We start from the raw sequence: 17,104 nt of genomic DNA, 5'->3' as shown, positions 1-17,104 counted from the left end.
ACTGTGCTCACCATGATACATCGTCCGTGATTTTTATCAATTATGGTGTGTACAAGGTATCCTAAACCGTGTTGATCGTGTCATAACAAGTAGGTCAAGTAGCTTTCGGTGTCAAAGCAGGTTTAGATCGTAGTATGACTTGACTCATTCTGATTGGATGTATTAAGGACCCTGCACTGTAGATCCAAGTAGGTCAAGTAACTTGACGTGTCAAAGCAGGTTGTGATCATAGGACAACTTGACTCATTCTGATTGAATCTATATCTAGGAATCTGCACTGTAGATCCAAGACATCACACTCACATCAGAAAGAAATCAATGATGTCCCATACACGATGCACCATATATACTTGCCAGCAAATTTTTCCTACATTATGTGCACTATCGTGATCTTGCATTATGCTAATCAGCTTGTCTCCTTCTTATAAGCCAATCATTGAGACAAGCACATGGTAAATAGGCTCCACAAAAAAGAGATAAGTGGTTGGCATAATGCACAGCCATGTAGAACATACAGTATAGAATATAATTTTTCGTGCTTGCCACCAAACACACTCCGCGATAAACAATTGCCATTAGTACATCTCCAAAAATAGGTGAAGTGGCAGTTATTCTAAACTATACAATCTTCTGCGGTATAATATACACATCATAAAGGATCTGAATCCTAGGTATCCAGATCCTACTACTTTTCTTTTCATGGGCTTGCGATGGGCTAAAGAGTAAAGCACGTCCAAATCTAATAGCATAGGTGTAGATTTCTTAAACTAAATTTTGTATCTCAAATGAGCTTCAATAATTCAAGCTGTATGCTTAAACCTAGCCATAGCTTATCTCTTGCATTCAGAAGTTTTTTTTCCTCTTTTGGGATGTTATCTCCTGACGCATTCTGTTCCTCATGAACTATTTTATGGAACATGCTCACTTGCTTGTTTGTTAGTTCCACTTTGCTGCTTAATTTGAGGTATTATATGGTTGCATACAAGTTTGCCAAGGCTAAGTGTAGTAAAGGACCGAGGGTTGTGTGAGTCTGGCGCCCACATTGAATGGTATCAATTAGCAGATCCACGTAAGCAGCACTTCTAAGAAGTTTTCAAATTGTGAGCAAGACAGTGCATGTCTCAGTATTATGCTGACATGGGATCATCTGATCAATTTGTTAGGTTTGTAGGTGTAAAACTAAAGCACTTCCACAAGCAGTGCAAACCAGCATGCCTTGTCTCAAACCTTTTGTTTATGAGTATAGTACGTTTCTATGATGAGTGATTGATTTGATTCAATGGTTTCTACCTTGAACTTTAAGAATTGGAGTATATCTTTTCCTTCCTGGATGGCATTACATCATTTCAGATTTTCTGTTTGATCTGTCAGTGAAATTTATTATCCCATCATGCGCGGCAAAATTACAAGTGAAACTTGTTCCCTGGACGGTAACAATCCAATCTGCAACATTTAGATCTACAACTATCATATGATAGCCATTAGATTGGTGGTGTACTGCAGATCCACCTTATCATGAGGTACTGAAAAGTTGCTAAATAATTTTAAGGCAGGCGATCCTGTATGAGTTTGCTTACATCGACCGGGATCCTACAAGGAACACGATTAACATTCGAGCACAAATTGATTAATGCCATAATTGTTAATTATGGTGCAAACAAGTTGAGCTGAGCCAAGTAGCAAGTGCTCAGGCTTGCCTCATTGTATGTAACATACAGCATGTTTGATCAAGCTCGAGTTGAGCTTGAACTGATCTTGACAAAAGCTGTTCAAGCTCGGCTATGAACTCTTAGCTCAGTTTTTTTAGCTAGCCAACCAGAGCTTCAATTGTTTTTTTTTTTAATAATTGTCTGGCTCAGCCTTCTTATTGAGATTTAAAACTCTTGCTGAGCTTATATCATTTCCTGGATGAGGCAAGCCTAAACAGGACTATAACTTCCTTTACTGTGATGCATGACCAACTCTTGTAATCCAATAGTAAGCCACATCCAACTCCTGAAAACATCTTACCTCTCTTAAGACTGATCTTGTAGCAGTCACCATCACGTTATCACCATTACAAATAGTCTTTTGATCCGTCAATCCAGTTAGGATTGGGTTTCATGATTTGGAAAAGACTAAATACGGTAGCTAGTTTTGTTGGTTATCCACGTTTTTTTATTGCTAGTAGTAGTTTGCCATTGTAGTGCTACTTTTTTCATCCCAATTACATATCCAGCAATAACAGCTTGCTGCTTTAACATGTATACCTGTTTGTGATATCATTTGTTTTTTTATTTATTGTCATTCATTATTTTTTTCGTTTGAATATATTTTGATTGAACTTTCAATGAAATCACAACTTTTCCGTAAATTATGCATTAAAACGTCTCAAATGATTCCGGAATGTTCAACTTGGGACCGTGCTGCTATCCTAATGTTCCAGGGATTTGTACGTAGGCTGCTAGCTGTAATGCTCGTATTATCTTAAACGATTTTTTTTTTTTGGGTTATAGATATTCTTGATTGCTTCTTTATTACCTAAAGCAAAGAAGAACTATGGTTGTTCGGGCATTTAAATGTACATGGCTAGAATCAGTGGGAATATTCTGGTTGCACTAGCTGTTCTTGGTTTATCATATTTTATGGAAAAGCAACAAATGATTTGACACAGCAAAAAGTATATACGGAAGCTTTCATATTCATGTTCCTTTATTTTACAACCTTATTTTTCTGATAATACTTCTTCCTCTTCTTTTAACTTCAAGTGTAATTTTTTTTTAAGTAAATTATTATTCAGTTATTATTCTCATACAATGAATAAAAGTTGGATAAATAAGTCAAGATCTAGTAAAAATTATTTTGAAAGAGTCCAAAATTTCATTAAATTTGACATTGAGAAAGGATCATGAATGAATTAGAAGATTTTTTATCTATGCCGAAAATATATAAATAATTCTTCTCTCGATCCACGAACTATTGAAAAACATTCAGTATAGAATGATTTTGTAAGAGGATATATTGAATGGATATTTCAAGGATAATCCATATTGTTATTTTCATATAATTAACCCTCACATATAAAATATAGGTCTTATATTGGAACCAGTAATCTACAAACAAATCCAGCAAGAGAAGATGATATGAGGAGTTTGCTAAGAGATTGTATCGGATTTGGTGCTGAAAATTTAGGAGGTTTCAGTGAAGGACAAAAACTAATTGTGATGCCCAAGGGATATATATTTACTAATCCTATGCATGTTGAGAAGCCCCAAGATTTATCTAATGATGAGATAGAACATCGATACCATGATTTGTTGAAAGACTGTGATCAAGAACTATATCTGGATTGTAAAAATTTTTTGAAAATTTTTTTTCTTATGCATCTATTTTATTTGAAATATTTGAATGGATGGTCTAGTAAGAGTTTTACTATTCTGCTTCAATTATTAAAAAATATATTTCATAAAGGCACTACTTTGCTAACTTTTTTTTATGAAGCAAAAAAAAACTAGTAAAGAAATTCAATCTTGGATATGAGAAAATTCATAATTGTCTAAATAGATGTATGTTATTTTGAGATGAAAATACTAAGCAAGAATCATGTAATGTCTATTGATATTCATGATAGATATTACATAAAGAAGATGAGGATGATGTATTGAACGAAATAGATGCTACTCGGAATAAGAAAAAACCGACTAAACTTTGGCACTATTTTCCTTTAATACCTAGATTGGAAATGATCTATGCATCATCGAAAGGAGCTTCGTCGATGAGATGGCATGATGAAGATCATACAAAAGATGGAATATTAAGACATCCAGCTGATAGTTTAGCATGAAAAGTATTTGATGATAAGTATCTTGAATTTACCTCAGATATTCATAGCGTTAGGTTGGATTTAACTATTAATGGCTTCAATCAATTTCGGATATCAAGTTCTACTTATTGTACTTGATTGGTCATTCTGATTTTATATAATTTGCCACCATGAACGTATATGAAACAATCTTCACTTATCTTATCAATAGTTATTTCAGGTAAAAAGGATCCAGATAATGATATTGATATCTTTTTGCAACCTTTAATATATGAATTGAAACAGTTATGGGAAGGTATCGATGCATTTAATGCTTGCAGTGGTCAGACATTCAAATTAAGGGCAGCTCTTATTTAAACTATCAATGATTTTTTTGTATATGCCAATTTATCCGGATGGAGCACAAAGGGGCATATTGCATGTCCCTCTTATGGGGATTTTATCCATTCAAATTAGTTAAAATATAGAAAAAAGTTCTGCTATATGGGCCATCATTAATGGTTGAAAATTGATCATCCATTTTGATTTCAACAAGATGTATTAGATAGTACTATTGAATTACAATCTACTCTTATACCACCATCTAGAATTGAGGTTCTTATATAAATGCATGTCATGAATCATAGGTATGGAAAGGTTTCTAAATATTCTAAGAAAAAAAAGAAGGGAAGATGATGAAAGCTCAACAAATGAAGGGTTGATAGAAGATGTCATTACTCGCAATCTTGATGCAAAGATATTTAAGGATCCTAACAACTTCTACGATGATAATGATCATGTAGACAAAAGTCGAAATGATGATGCCACAATGGATATATCTACATATAGAGGTGTTAAGCAATTATGAAAAAAAATAATTTTTTTATTTATCTTATTGGGAGTACAATCTTCTCAGGCATAATCTTGATGTGATGCATATAGAAAGGAATAGAGCTGAGTAAATAACCAAAAACTAAAGAAATCCATCCAATCTAACCTAATAAACATCGGTTTCGATTGGTTGAAAGACATAAATCAGGTGGAATCAGGTTGGGATTTGTAAAAAATTGGTTATTTATGGTCGGATTTAGTTCCTACACTTTTAAACCAAATCCAACCGATGTAGCATTTCACAAACTCATTTTTATTTTGAGATAATGTCATTTAGACTTCAATACTTCATTCTAAAAAATACTATATCATCCATTTGGATTCATGAGAATATTAATATTGAATTATTGATGGAAACATATCAATTTAAGATAATTCTAAAATAAAAATTTTCAGACATAGTTACTTTCAGATGAGTAAATCTTTTTTTTTATTTTATTTTATACAGATTCAAAAATAAGTTCAAAATTTATAATTTATAAGATTTAAATTTTTTTTATATTAAATTGATAAAAAAAATAAATAAGCTTAAGTGGACCAACATTAGACTTAAAATCAATATTGGGTCAATATTGAAGCCCAAACCTATACAACCCATCCGAATCTACTATAAACTATTCGCTTTAATTTTAAATGATTTATACGTGATAAATGATCGACAACGGATTAATTTTTTTTCAATCAGATTGGATTTGATCAGGTAAATTTTTTTTCTCAATCCGATCAAATCCGACCCATGCTTAGCCTTAAAGAAGAATGTTTATGATAATTTGATTGGAATATTATTAAATCTTGGTGAAAAAGGTAAAGATAACTTAAAAGTATGTTTAGATTTGAAAGAGATGGATAAAAGATAGGAGCTTCATCCTAAATAGCTTGCTAATGGTAAAATTTATATACCTCCTACATATTACACAATATTCTTTCGAGAGAAAGATCTTTTCCTGATATTTCTAAAAAATATTAGGGCTCCTGATGGCTATTCATTGAATATTTCAAGATGTGTAAATCTCAAAGAGTAAAAATTTTCAAATCTTAAAAGTCACGATGGGCACATTTTGATGCAAGATATTTTTTTTCACTAGCTTTAAGGTCATCAATGCCAAAATAAGTTATTTCTATTGTTGCTCAATTATCATCATTTTTTAGGTCATTATATTTCAAAGTCCATGATCTATGAGAGCTTGATCATTTAGAGTCTAGTGTTACACTTACACTTTGCCATATGGATAAGATCTTTCCTCCATAATTTTTCACTATTATGGTTTATCTACTTTTTCATTTAGCTGTAGAAATAAAACTTAGTAGACTGGTGCACTATAGAGTTTACTTATACTTAGCGATGCAATAAGCAAGCATCAAAAAAATTGGTTCCACTCTACATTTGCCGATGCATTTTCGACACTTTTAAAAGCATCGATAAATTATTTTGTGATACTGAAAAGCATCAGAAATTTATATTTTTTGCATCGAGAAAAATCAATTTTTCTATAATGGAAGCAGTTTGTGGAAAATGAAAGAACTGGTTGGACACGAATTTTCCAAGCAACTTTGAAAACGAAGGTCAATGCGGAAAGCTTCTACAAATGACGTGTTGTATTCTCTCTTATATCGAAATTACAGAAGTGCTAATCTAAACTCTTAAGAACTCAGAGAGCACCACCCATGCCAGTCTTCTTACATGCGAGAACATCTTGTTAGATTCCAACTTTAGTGCTTATGTTTCAAACTTTGGAATTGTAGGAATTCTGAAATCCAATTCATCAAATTATAGCGCACATGCAGGCACTCTTGGATATATGGCATTAGATAAACCACTTGGCTGATATTCTTCCACTATTTCAATTAAGAAATTTTGTATGATATAAATTTTTGAAGTTATATTTTCACTTAATAAATATTAAATCAATTTTTTTCAATTATTATTTCATTATTTTTGAACATGATTATTTTATCAAATATGTATTGCATTTTTTTCCTAGTAGAGCATATTAAATGCATAAGTTTTGGTATGTCATTATGCTAAGAGAAATATAATTAGTCACCATTTGAATTGAAGAATATAAGTAAACAACTTACCAACAACTAGCAACTCAATTGGTTCGCACCTATATCTACTTGTTTTCTAATGAAATGGGTCATAGTTTCAATCTAAAATACCTGACATTTTGATGACAAATTATGACTAACTTCTTTTGCTCCTTTATATAGAAATTTCATAGACAATGAAGGTCACTAAGGAATGTATCCAAATGACCTTTTATCCTCATTGTCATCGCATGGTTAAAACATGTTTCTTTAGGATGTGCTAGACCCATGTATCTCACTTCCCATACTTCAAGTTGCAAATTATGTGATATTACTAGTTAAGGTAGCATTTGCAACCATACATACTAGTCTAGATGCTCAACCAACAATGAAGTATATGTCCCAACTATTCACTGCTAAAAAGATCAGTTTGTTAGAGTATTTTTATACAATTAAACTACATCAATTTATTTTTTGAGAAATATGGAGACTAATGATATTAAACAATTGGTCACCCAATTTTTTTAATAAAAAAGCCAAATGTACAGTGAAGTAGAATAGAGAAATAGAAAATATAGAAAGTTTTAAGTGGCAGGACAACCACTTTTAGTATAAAAGAAAAGAAACCTACTTAAAGGATAGACACCAAAACTGAACAAGACTCAGAAGGGATGTTAGAAGGTAAAACAAACAATAGCAAAAGAAATCACATAATCCTCATAATGCCGTAAAGAATCTTCATCATCGTCCTATAATATGAAAGAAAAGCAGACTATAGAGAGACCCAAGATGAAGACCCAACAATTCAAAGTTGCAATCAACATCAGCTTGGATGATTTTCCTTGAGCCCTTTATTGAGTAAAAGCATCTATAATAAGATGCTCTAAAATGCCCCAAGATAGAATATATATCTACTGATCAGGATAAATAATTAAAAATTGAGCAACCAACAATACACGCGATAGAGACAAAAGAAAGCTAGGCTACTTTGCCCATTTTGTTCAAGATAGAGAGCGATCAACAGCTGAAAAGAGCCCTTCAAATCAAAAATAGAGTCAAGAACATCAAGTCCAAAGTGAAAATAGAACAATGCCCAGAAAGTTTCCTTTCTCAGCCTCATCATATCCAAATACAGTGTTTAACATCAGCAATTTCAAAGTCAGCAATAACCATAAAAGCATCAAATCAACACCTTGAAGAAACTCCATTTATAAAGCCAAAAGCAAACAAAAAATTTAGGATCAATTGATCAAGATTTGAAGAAAAAGCCAACTTCCCCAATGTTAAATGTAAAAAAGATGATTCAAAAAAGTAGTATATGAAGCAATCAAAATGCATCTGAACAGTGACCACAAGTATAATCATAAAGCTGTAGAGAAGTAGTAAAGAGAATTGAGTGAAAAGAGTAAAAAAATCTATCTACTATTTAAGCCTCAAGAAGGAGCAATAAGTAATAATGAATAAGCCAGCTGGGTATAGATAGTAATACTTTTGATTTTCTCACATAGCTTATCGAAGCCTGAAAGTTTTTTGTACTCACAAAGTAAGGACCAATCATTTAGAAGATAAATCACTTTAAAGATAGTAGAACAAGGATTAAAGATAGCTGTCAAAAAGATTCGAGCATTTCTTTCCTTCTAACAACACCAAAAAATGACTGAAATGAGCATAAATACTACACTTTGCAAGTCCTTTTAGAAAAAACGATATCTCTATTTAGTACAAAGATCACCCACAGGAATAAAAATTAAGAAGAAAGAATAGAAAGTATTCTATAAGGTAGTAGTAAAGGGACACACAGTGAACATATGCTTAATAGATTCAACTAGATCATCACACAAAGGGCAACCCCCCAAAGTCGGCACCATCTTTTATTTGAAGATTTTTTCTCATGTTAAGTTTATTGAGAAGACCAAGTCAGATGCAACACTTCACTTTTAAAGAAACTTTTAGTTTCTAAAGAGAGTTGACAAGCTCTCAATTGATACCCCTAGTATCAATGAAACGATAAAGAGAAGAAGTAGTGAAGTTACCTAAAAGAGTCAATTGCTGATGGATGCTATCAAAACTATTTTCAAACTGAAAGTTATTCAACACATTCTGAAAAGAAGTATTTCAGCCTGAGCAATAGAAGATAAATGAGAGTAGACTTTCAAATTTCAGGATCTAGTTCTTCTAGAATAAAATTTTGCCACAGCTCTAGATTTCAAACAGCAAACCTAAAATAGGTTAGGCAAAGTAACACAAAAGGAGATCTCAAAGATTCAAGCATCTTTCCCAAAGAGCACATTTAACCCATTGCCAATGACAAACTTAACTCGGTTCCAAAAAGATAGTAGGCTAGAGATAATATCTTTCCATACTAGAACATCTGCATTTTGGCTTCCAAATGGTAGATAACTTTTTTGAAGTAGAAGCAATTGATTAGGTATTTCTAAGGCTCATGACCATTTTGAAGAAGCTTCTACCCCCACTTGGCTAATAAGGCATTATTAAATTGAGAGAGATCTTTAACACCTAATCCATCTTCGTCTTTAGCGAGACACACCTTAGTCCAATTAATCTTACATAAAAGAGCCCCCAATACTATCATTTCCTTTCCAAAGAAAAGATCTTCTAACACAATCAATCTTTTTTATTAGCCAAGAAGGAAATTTGTAGAAAGACATGTAGTAGAGGAGAATAGAAGATAAAATAGAGTTGACAAGAACAAGCTGACCTCCAAAAGAGAAATCTACCTTTCCAAGCAGATAACTTTCCTTCAACTTTTAAAAGATGAGGCATCCAATCTAATTTTGTGAGTTTAAAATCTTTCAAAGAAAGACTAAGATAGGTAATGGGAAGGGAGGTTGGACTACAATTCATCCAAGTGACACATTCCAAAAGATGATAAGAATCTTTCCCAACCTGAGTAATAGCACTTTTGTGAAAATTAATATATAGAAAGTCCAGATATAAGTTCAAAGCAATATAAAATAAATTTGAGAACTAAAATTGAATCTTTTTCTGCTATAGAAAAGATCATGGTGTCATGTGTAAATTGGAGAAGTTTATTTCCACTGACAATCCAAAAAGCCCCAAACCTTGGAAGAGATTGGATAAAGTGGCATTGTAAAGAAACTTGGCTAGAGTATCCACCGCAAGTATAAAAACATACAGTGATAGTGAGTCTCCTTGGTGTATGCGTCATTTACAATTGATCTACCTACCTACTTCTCTATTAATGTAAACAGCCACTTTAGAAGTAAAAAAAATATTTTCCAACCATTTAAGTCAATTTTCAAAAAATTCTCTAAATTTGAGAAGCCTAAGCACATAATTAAGGTTGAGGTTATCAAAGGCTTTAGTACAATCAAGCTTGCAAAGGATACCTTTACAAGTGGAATTTTTAGATTGAAAAAGAACTTCATGAGCACAAAGAAATATATTATCCAAGATTGACCTACCTTTGATATAAGCAGCTTAAGTCGGATCCACCAAAGAGTTCATAAAAGGTTGGAGACATTTAGCAAGTATCTTGGCAAAAATTTTGATGCAACTACGGATCAAGCTAATCGGTTTGTAAGTAAAAGGTTAAGAGACAGCTTCTTTTTTTGGGACTAGAGTAAGAAGTGCATAATTGAGCCTAGAAAGATTTAAATGTTTATCATAGATTTGTTAGAAGAGAGCATATAGATTCTTAGAGACCAAATCCCAAAAAAATTGATAGAAACACATTGAAAAACCATCAAGACCGGGGCTTTTGTCCCCTTTAAATCTAAAAACAACAGCCTTTATCTCTTCCATGGTCAAACTGAATGAGTTAATGAATCTACAAGAGTAGGTTGAATTTTGGGTGACCAAGGCACAAGTAGGATGGGTGATAACGTGCATTGGATTTATTATGCTCATTGTATGACCCTTAAAGATGTTGCTGTACCCATATATTGTTGTTATAGTTATCCTAGCTAGAAGCAAGAACTCTTTATATGTGTAATATTTTCGCTACTATTTTAAAGAATATGAATTGGATCTTTTGAGTCTGTTTGCCCTCGGTGGAATTTATACTATTTTGGGAAGACAAGGTGAAGCTAAGCTGGGGTTAAGTCACACACCTGAGTCATACTCTCTATCCAAAAATCTCCACTGAAAAGACTGGGGCTGTCGAGTTTCAAATTTCTGAATCTATTTAGTTAAGGGTTGTCAGGTTCTCTTGGCCCAACCTTGCATAATGTTTCCATCTTTTTCGGGTTTAGCTACCTTTCTACCGTTTGCTTCACAATTATCGAATGATCCATTAGAGGAATACAATTTCTTTTAACTAACAAATGCACAAAAACAAGACACGATCAGGCCACAATTAATTTGTACTAGGACTTATCTTGTTAACATTAATATGAGACCTGAGCATCCATTTAGTCTCACATTAGTCGCATAAAGAGAATGTGAGAAACTATGCTGGAGTGATCGGTCGCACACCAATAGCACGTAGGAGATTTTTGATACTGATGTGGAGTTGAGGATCTAAGTAACATTTTTTAGCTAAGTTTTTGGGATGAGATACCGGCCATTACAAATAATATCAGGAGTGAACCTAGCTTACAACCTATATAGATTATAGAATTGGGTGGATGTCTGGACAGGACACCACCTCCCAAGATCCTTTCAGTACCACGCGATGCAGCAGGAAGAAAGAAGAAACAAAACAAAAGGAAAAACAATCAAAATACGTGGATCAGCCACAAAAAGGGCTCGCCTCCACGGGGCATGCAAACTTCACTATGAAAAAGAAATTTTACAAGAGGAGACCTCACCCTCAACCCTTGTACACCCATTCTCTCTCACCTGAAGTTCCCCTCACAAAAGCTCTCTCTCTCTTGGAGACCCCCCTGAACCCCTGAAGAGCCTGGCGACCGCTGTCCAGGAGCCTCCTGCTCCTTCTCTCACAGCGCCTCACGCCTCTCTCTCTCCTCTGGTTCATACGGCGGCGCGAAAACCCGAATCCACGACCCTCTGTTTCGTCATAGGCCTTTTTAAGGCTTAAACATAGCTTAAACCTTGATTAGAGAGGGATTAGGAGTCCTAAACAAAGCCAAAAAACCCCCTGGACCGTCGGATCAAGACCGGAAGCCCTCTGGGCCGTTGGATCGAGCTCCGGTCCATGGAATAGTGCCGTGGACCGCGAGAAACGCGTGGGAAACGCCCACGTGGTCCACAGGCCGCGCCGTGGACCACCCGGTCCACGGTGGACCGGGGCAAGGGGGCCAGCAGGCCTGGGTCGCGCGTCCCAGGCGGGCCTGGGCCTGGGTCGTGCGTCCCGCGCGGGCCTGGGTCCGGGTCGCGCGTCCCGCGCGGGCCTGGGTCCCGCATCCCACGCGGGCCTGGGATGCGCGTCCCGCGCGCCGCCGCCCACCGTCGGTCGCCGGCAGTCCTCCGCCGCCTCGATTCTCGTGCCGACTTCAAAAGCTCGTATCTCCTCCATCTGAGCTCCGATTCAGGTGATCTTGGTCTCGTTGGACTCCATTTTTCGCCGCGAACCTCGCTGTGGGCTCAATGTGGGCTGAATCTCGAGGCGTCAAATCCTAACAATCTCCACCTCGACTCGATATTCGGCCTCCTCCAAACTTCGAGAGCTTCTGGATCTCCTCGCCCCCATACCCTGGGGCAATCGCCTGCTGATCATGGATGGGCAAACATGGGAGTCGAGCCAGGCTGCTCAATCCCATCTCCGTCGTATACTGTGCTCCTCCTGACCTGAGACCTGCTCGGGGCATCATCCTGTGGCAATAGGAATCTTACCTTGCGACGTCGCCTCTCGTCCTCCCGAGTCTCCTGTCTCGTGCCCGATCCGCCTCCTGGAGCTCCACCTCGCTCTGGGCTCCGCCTGGCTCCCGATGCTCCACCTCGCACTGGGCTCCCTGCCAGGTAATAATGTCCTCTGCTCCCCTTCTTCCCCTCCAGCACAATCCTATCGCCACGTAGCACCCTCAGGATTCCTCCACCAGCTACCATCCTGTAGCCTCTCGAATCCAGTCTGCTAAGTGAGATAAAATTCCACCTGAAATCGGGTATGTATCGGACCTCCCCCAATCTCCTCACTGCACCGTCATGTGTCCTCCAACTGACCGTCCCAATGCCTCTGATCGCACAGCTCAATCCATCCGGCAGATATACAGTGCTCTCACTGTTCTCCAGGGAGTCAAACTGCTCCTCTCTGCAACACACATGATAGGGGCATGCAGAATCTAATATCCACTGCTGGGAAGAAACAGATACCTCGTCAGATATCTCAAAGACATCTCCATCTAAATCACTGCCGGCCGTCGCTACAGCAGCCACCGTCTGATTTTACAGTTGAGGGCAATCTCTGGCTAGATGCCCCAACTTCTCACACCGGTAACATCTGGTTTTGCTCAAGTCCCTCCTGGACTTAGACCGCCCTCGTTGCGATCTCCTGTCGCTCCGTCTACCGCCTCCTGCACCTCCAGAAGCCACCAAAGCTGAGCTATCGCCACCTGAGCTCGAAGCTAGGTTCTCCCTCCTGAGAACCTCGTTCTGGAGTATCGCCGCGGTGACCTCATCTATCTTGATAGTGCTCTTCCCCACTAGAAGAGCAGTCACCAAGGACTCGTACGAAGAGGGAAGCGACGCCAGCAAAACCAGCGCCCTGGTCTTCTCCTCAACGTTCTCGCCAACGCTGAGAAGGTCGGTGAGGATCTTTTGGAAGTGGCTCAAATGCTCCTGCACGCTCTGTCCCTCAGTCATCCGCAGTTGGTAAAACTGCCTCCAGAGGAAAAGAGTGTTGGTGAGAGACTTCGCCATGTACAACTCCTCGAGCTTCGACCACAGCACCGTCGGGGAAGTCTCGCTCAGCACATGGATCACCACCTCATCCGTCAGGTACATGCGGATAGTACTCACCGCTTGCATCTGTAGCCGTTTTCAATCCCGCACCTCCATGGTGGTCGGCTTCTCATCGCACAAGAGAGCATCGATCAACCCCTGTTGGATGAGCACGTCCTTCACCTTTGCCTGCCACAAGAAGAATTGCTCTTACCATCGAACTTGTTGATCTCCATCTTGATTGTTCCTGTTTTCTCCATCTTCAGTCTTGCTCACCACCACTGCAATCTGCGTCCTTGTACCGCTTTGCTCTGATACCACTTGTTGGGTGGATGTCTAGCCAGGACACCACCTCCCAAGATCCTTTTAGTACCACGCGATGCAGCAGGAAGAAAGAAGAAACAAAACAAAAGGAAAAACAATCAAAATACGTGGATCAGCCACAAAAAGGGCTCGCCTCCACGAGGCATGCAAACTTCACTATGAAAAAGAAATTTTACAAGAGGAGACCTCACCCTCAACCCTTGTACACCCATTCTCTCTCACCTGAAGTTCCCCTCACAAAAGCTCTCTCTCTCTTGGAGACCCCCCTGAACCCCTGAAGAGCCTGGCGACCACTGTCCAGGAGCCTCCTGCTCCTTCTCTCACAGCGCCTCACGCCTCTCTCTCTCCTCTGGTTCGTACGGCGGCGCGAAAACCCGAATCCACGACCCTCTGTTTCGTCACAGGCCTTTTTAAGGCTTAAACATAGCTTAAACCTTGATTAGAGAGGGATTAGGAGTCCTAAACAAAGCCAAAAAACCCCCTGGACCGTCGGATGAAGACCGGGAGCCCTCTGGGCGTTTGGATCGAGCTCCGGTCTACGGAATAGTATCGTGGACCGCGAAAAACGCATGGGAAACGCCCACGCGGTCCACAGGCCGCGCCGTGGACCACCCGGTCCACGGTGGACCGTGGCAAGGGGCCAGCAGGCCTGGGTCGCGCGTCCCGCGCGGGCCTGGGTCTGGGTCGCGCGTCCCGTGCGGGCCTGGGACGTGCGTCCCATGCGCCGCCGCCTGCGGCCGCACCGCTGCCGCCCGCCGCCGGTCGCCGGCGGTCCTCCACCGCCTCGATTCTCGTGCCGACTTCAAAAGCTCGTATCTCCTCCATCCGAGCTCCGATTCAGGTGATCTTGGTCTCGTTGGACTCCGTTTTTCGCCGCAAACCTTGCTGTGGGCTCAATGTGGACTGAATCTCGAGGCGTCAAATCCTAACAATCACAGCATGGATCCTTTTGTGGATCTATACCTTGGCCTTGGCTTTTACATCTTTGACACTGGCCGAGCTATGGAAGATGATGACTATTAGATTGTAGGTATGCGACGGATGAAGATCGTCGGGCATGACCTACCGACTTAGCCGCAGCTTAATTCTAGTTCACCTCATCCTCGGACGACCTATCATAGCTCATGCACGGCCGATCAATTTCAGACAACTTGAGTTTACACCTGCTCCACAAACTCCAAAACCTCAGCCCCGAATGATCTATTATAGCTTGTCCGTAGTCGAGCTAAGCTCCTCACCAGATTCGTCTCTCTCTCAAATTGGGAAAGATCAGATAGAATAAATTTCTTTGTGATCGAATCTTCCGTAAAAGAAAAATGTCTTATCCAAATCAATCTGTACGATAAATTCAAAAATTATCAAGACTTCGAGACAGATATGACTTCAACTCCTTCCCTATAAATAAAGGCTTCGGGACCCTCAAGGTAGGCAATCGACTCCTCGCTCTCTCTTCTCATTATTCTCTATCTCCTGATTTGAGCGTTGGAGGGTTTTCACCAGAGAACATCCCCAGTGAGGACATCCTTGCAGGTATTTGGATGAAGCTCCAGCGGCGATTTCATCTCGGCTACATCTACTTTGGCGACTGACCTCAGATGAGAAGATCAAGGGCAACAAATCCATTTTGATGTTTGTGATTAGATTTGAATAGAAAAATATTTTAGAAATGTTTGAACAAAAGAGAATAAAAACTTGACCGAGGTTAAGAAGGCATATAGATGGAGACGAGCAAGAAGCTGGATTTTGTGGTGAAGTGTGGAGAGGTTACATGGAAAAAAGGCTGAGAGCTCTATGGCTTCATGAGCAGTGGATTAGGATACCATATTTTTGGAGTCCGCAAATAATTTGAGACCTACAATAGGCAAGATTTTTGGCTTGAAGTCTAACCAGAAGATTATTGTGGCTTGGACCTTTCTGGAGTGGAGCTGAAGTTGCAACATTGGAGGTTCCTTTCACAATAGAATGAAGCATAGCCATGTTTTGGAAGGTTATTGAAGTGCAAAGATGGCCTCTGGGAATTGCAAGCTAGTGGTTACTCCATTGTCTGGTTGAACTACGCTACCATGTTCCTCGTTCCAACGAAGCAGGGAACATGCAGATTGGGCAACTATAGGCCCATTAGTTTCTTGGGTTGCTGTTTCAAGATTATTTTCAAAAAAATAAAGCAAAAAAAAATCTTGAAGAACCATGGTTACTAAACTCCTTAGAAGTATAATATCTTTGAATAAAAAGTCCCTCCAAAACTTTTAAGAGGTGTTTGGTCACAAGCCGGAGAGTTTGTGCATTTTGCTTTGTTGCTTTGTGAACCAGCTCCTGGATTACGGGATTAGTCTAGTAAATAATAAAGAATTAAGGTGCATTTGGTTTACGATTGGAATCGAAATCAAAATGATCAATTGTAATCAGAATCGGAAGGGTCATATTCTCCAATATATTTGGTTCATGATTGTAATTGAAATTAGAATCAAAATAAAATTTGAATACTAGAAGAGAGTCCGGAGTGAATTTTGAGGGATTAGGGTATTCCTACTTCTAGAATCGGAATAGAAATGGCTCCTCCCAACCGAACAAGTGGAATATCTTCATTTCCAAATCTAACTTCTCCTAACCAAGCATGCCTAAAGCCTGTTATTTTCCTTAGTTCTTTTGTGTTTTGTTCCCACATGCTCGTGTACTCGTGATAAGAAGGTTGTGGTCTATGAATTAGTAAAGAAAAAGGGAAAGGATCGTGGCTCACCGACCACGGATGAATTTCTTTGCTTAATTTAACTAGAATGTGTTCATTCAAGTACTTCTAACAGCAAGAAACTTGCAGTTTGGGACTTTGGCATAGCTTTAGAAGATGCTTACCTAGGAAGGGAATCCATGTAGACAAATCAGCTTCAAATCACAGGAATATATCTTGAATAGAATGGATATTACTCTCCCTTGGACCTTGTGGACGCCGGTCTTGCCAGCCAAGTGTCTTACAGTAGCAATTAGTTGTAAAGGAGAAAGAAAAAGGGATTGGAATAGGCTGTTTTCACCGGGGTAATTTAGCTCTAGGCCACATGCATATGAAGGGGTGTTACTTAGGCTCAACTTGGTACAAGCTTATTTCAAGTCGAGATTGAGATCTAGTGTTTTGAGGATACGTATTGGTATATGTTTTTGTATACTAAAAAGATCTTAAGTACTTATATAAAACAACAAATCCAAAATAATACCTTTTGTGCTAACCTTTGTTTGGTAAGATCTTAGATTATTATAAATAATATT

The sequence above is a fragment of the Elaeis guineensis genome, chromosome 11 (assembly GCF_000442705.2).
Source record: "Elaeis guineensis isolate ETL-2024a chromosome 11, EG11, whole genome shotgun sequence".
Taxonomy (NCBI): Eukaryota; Viridiplantae; Streptophyta; class Magnoliopsida; order Arecales; family Arecaceae; genus Elaeis; species Elaeis guineensis.
This window is presented reverse-complemented; position numbering follows the sequence as displayed.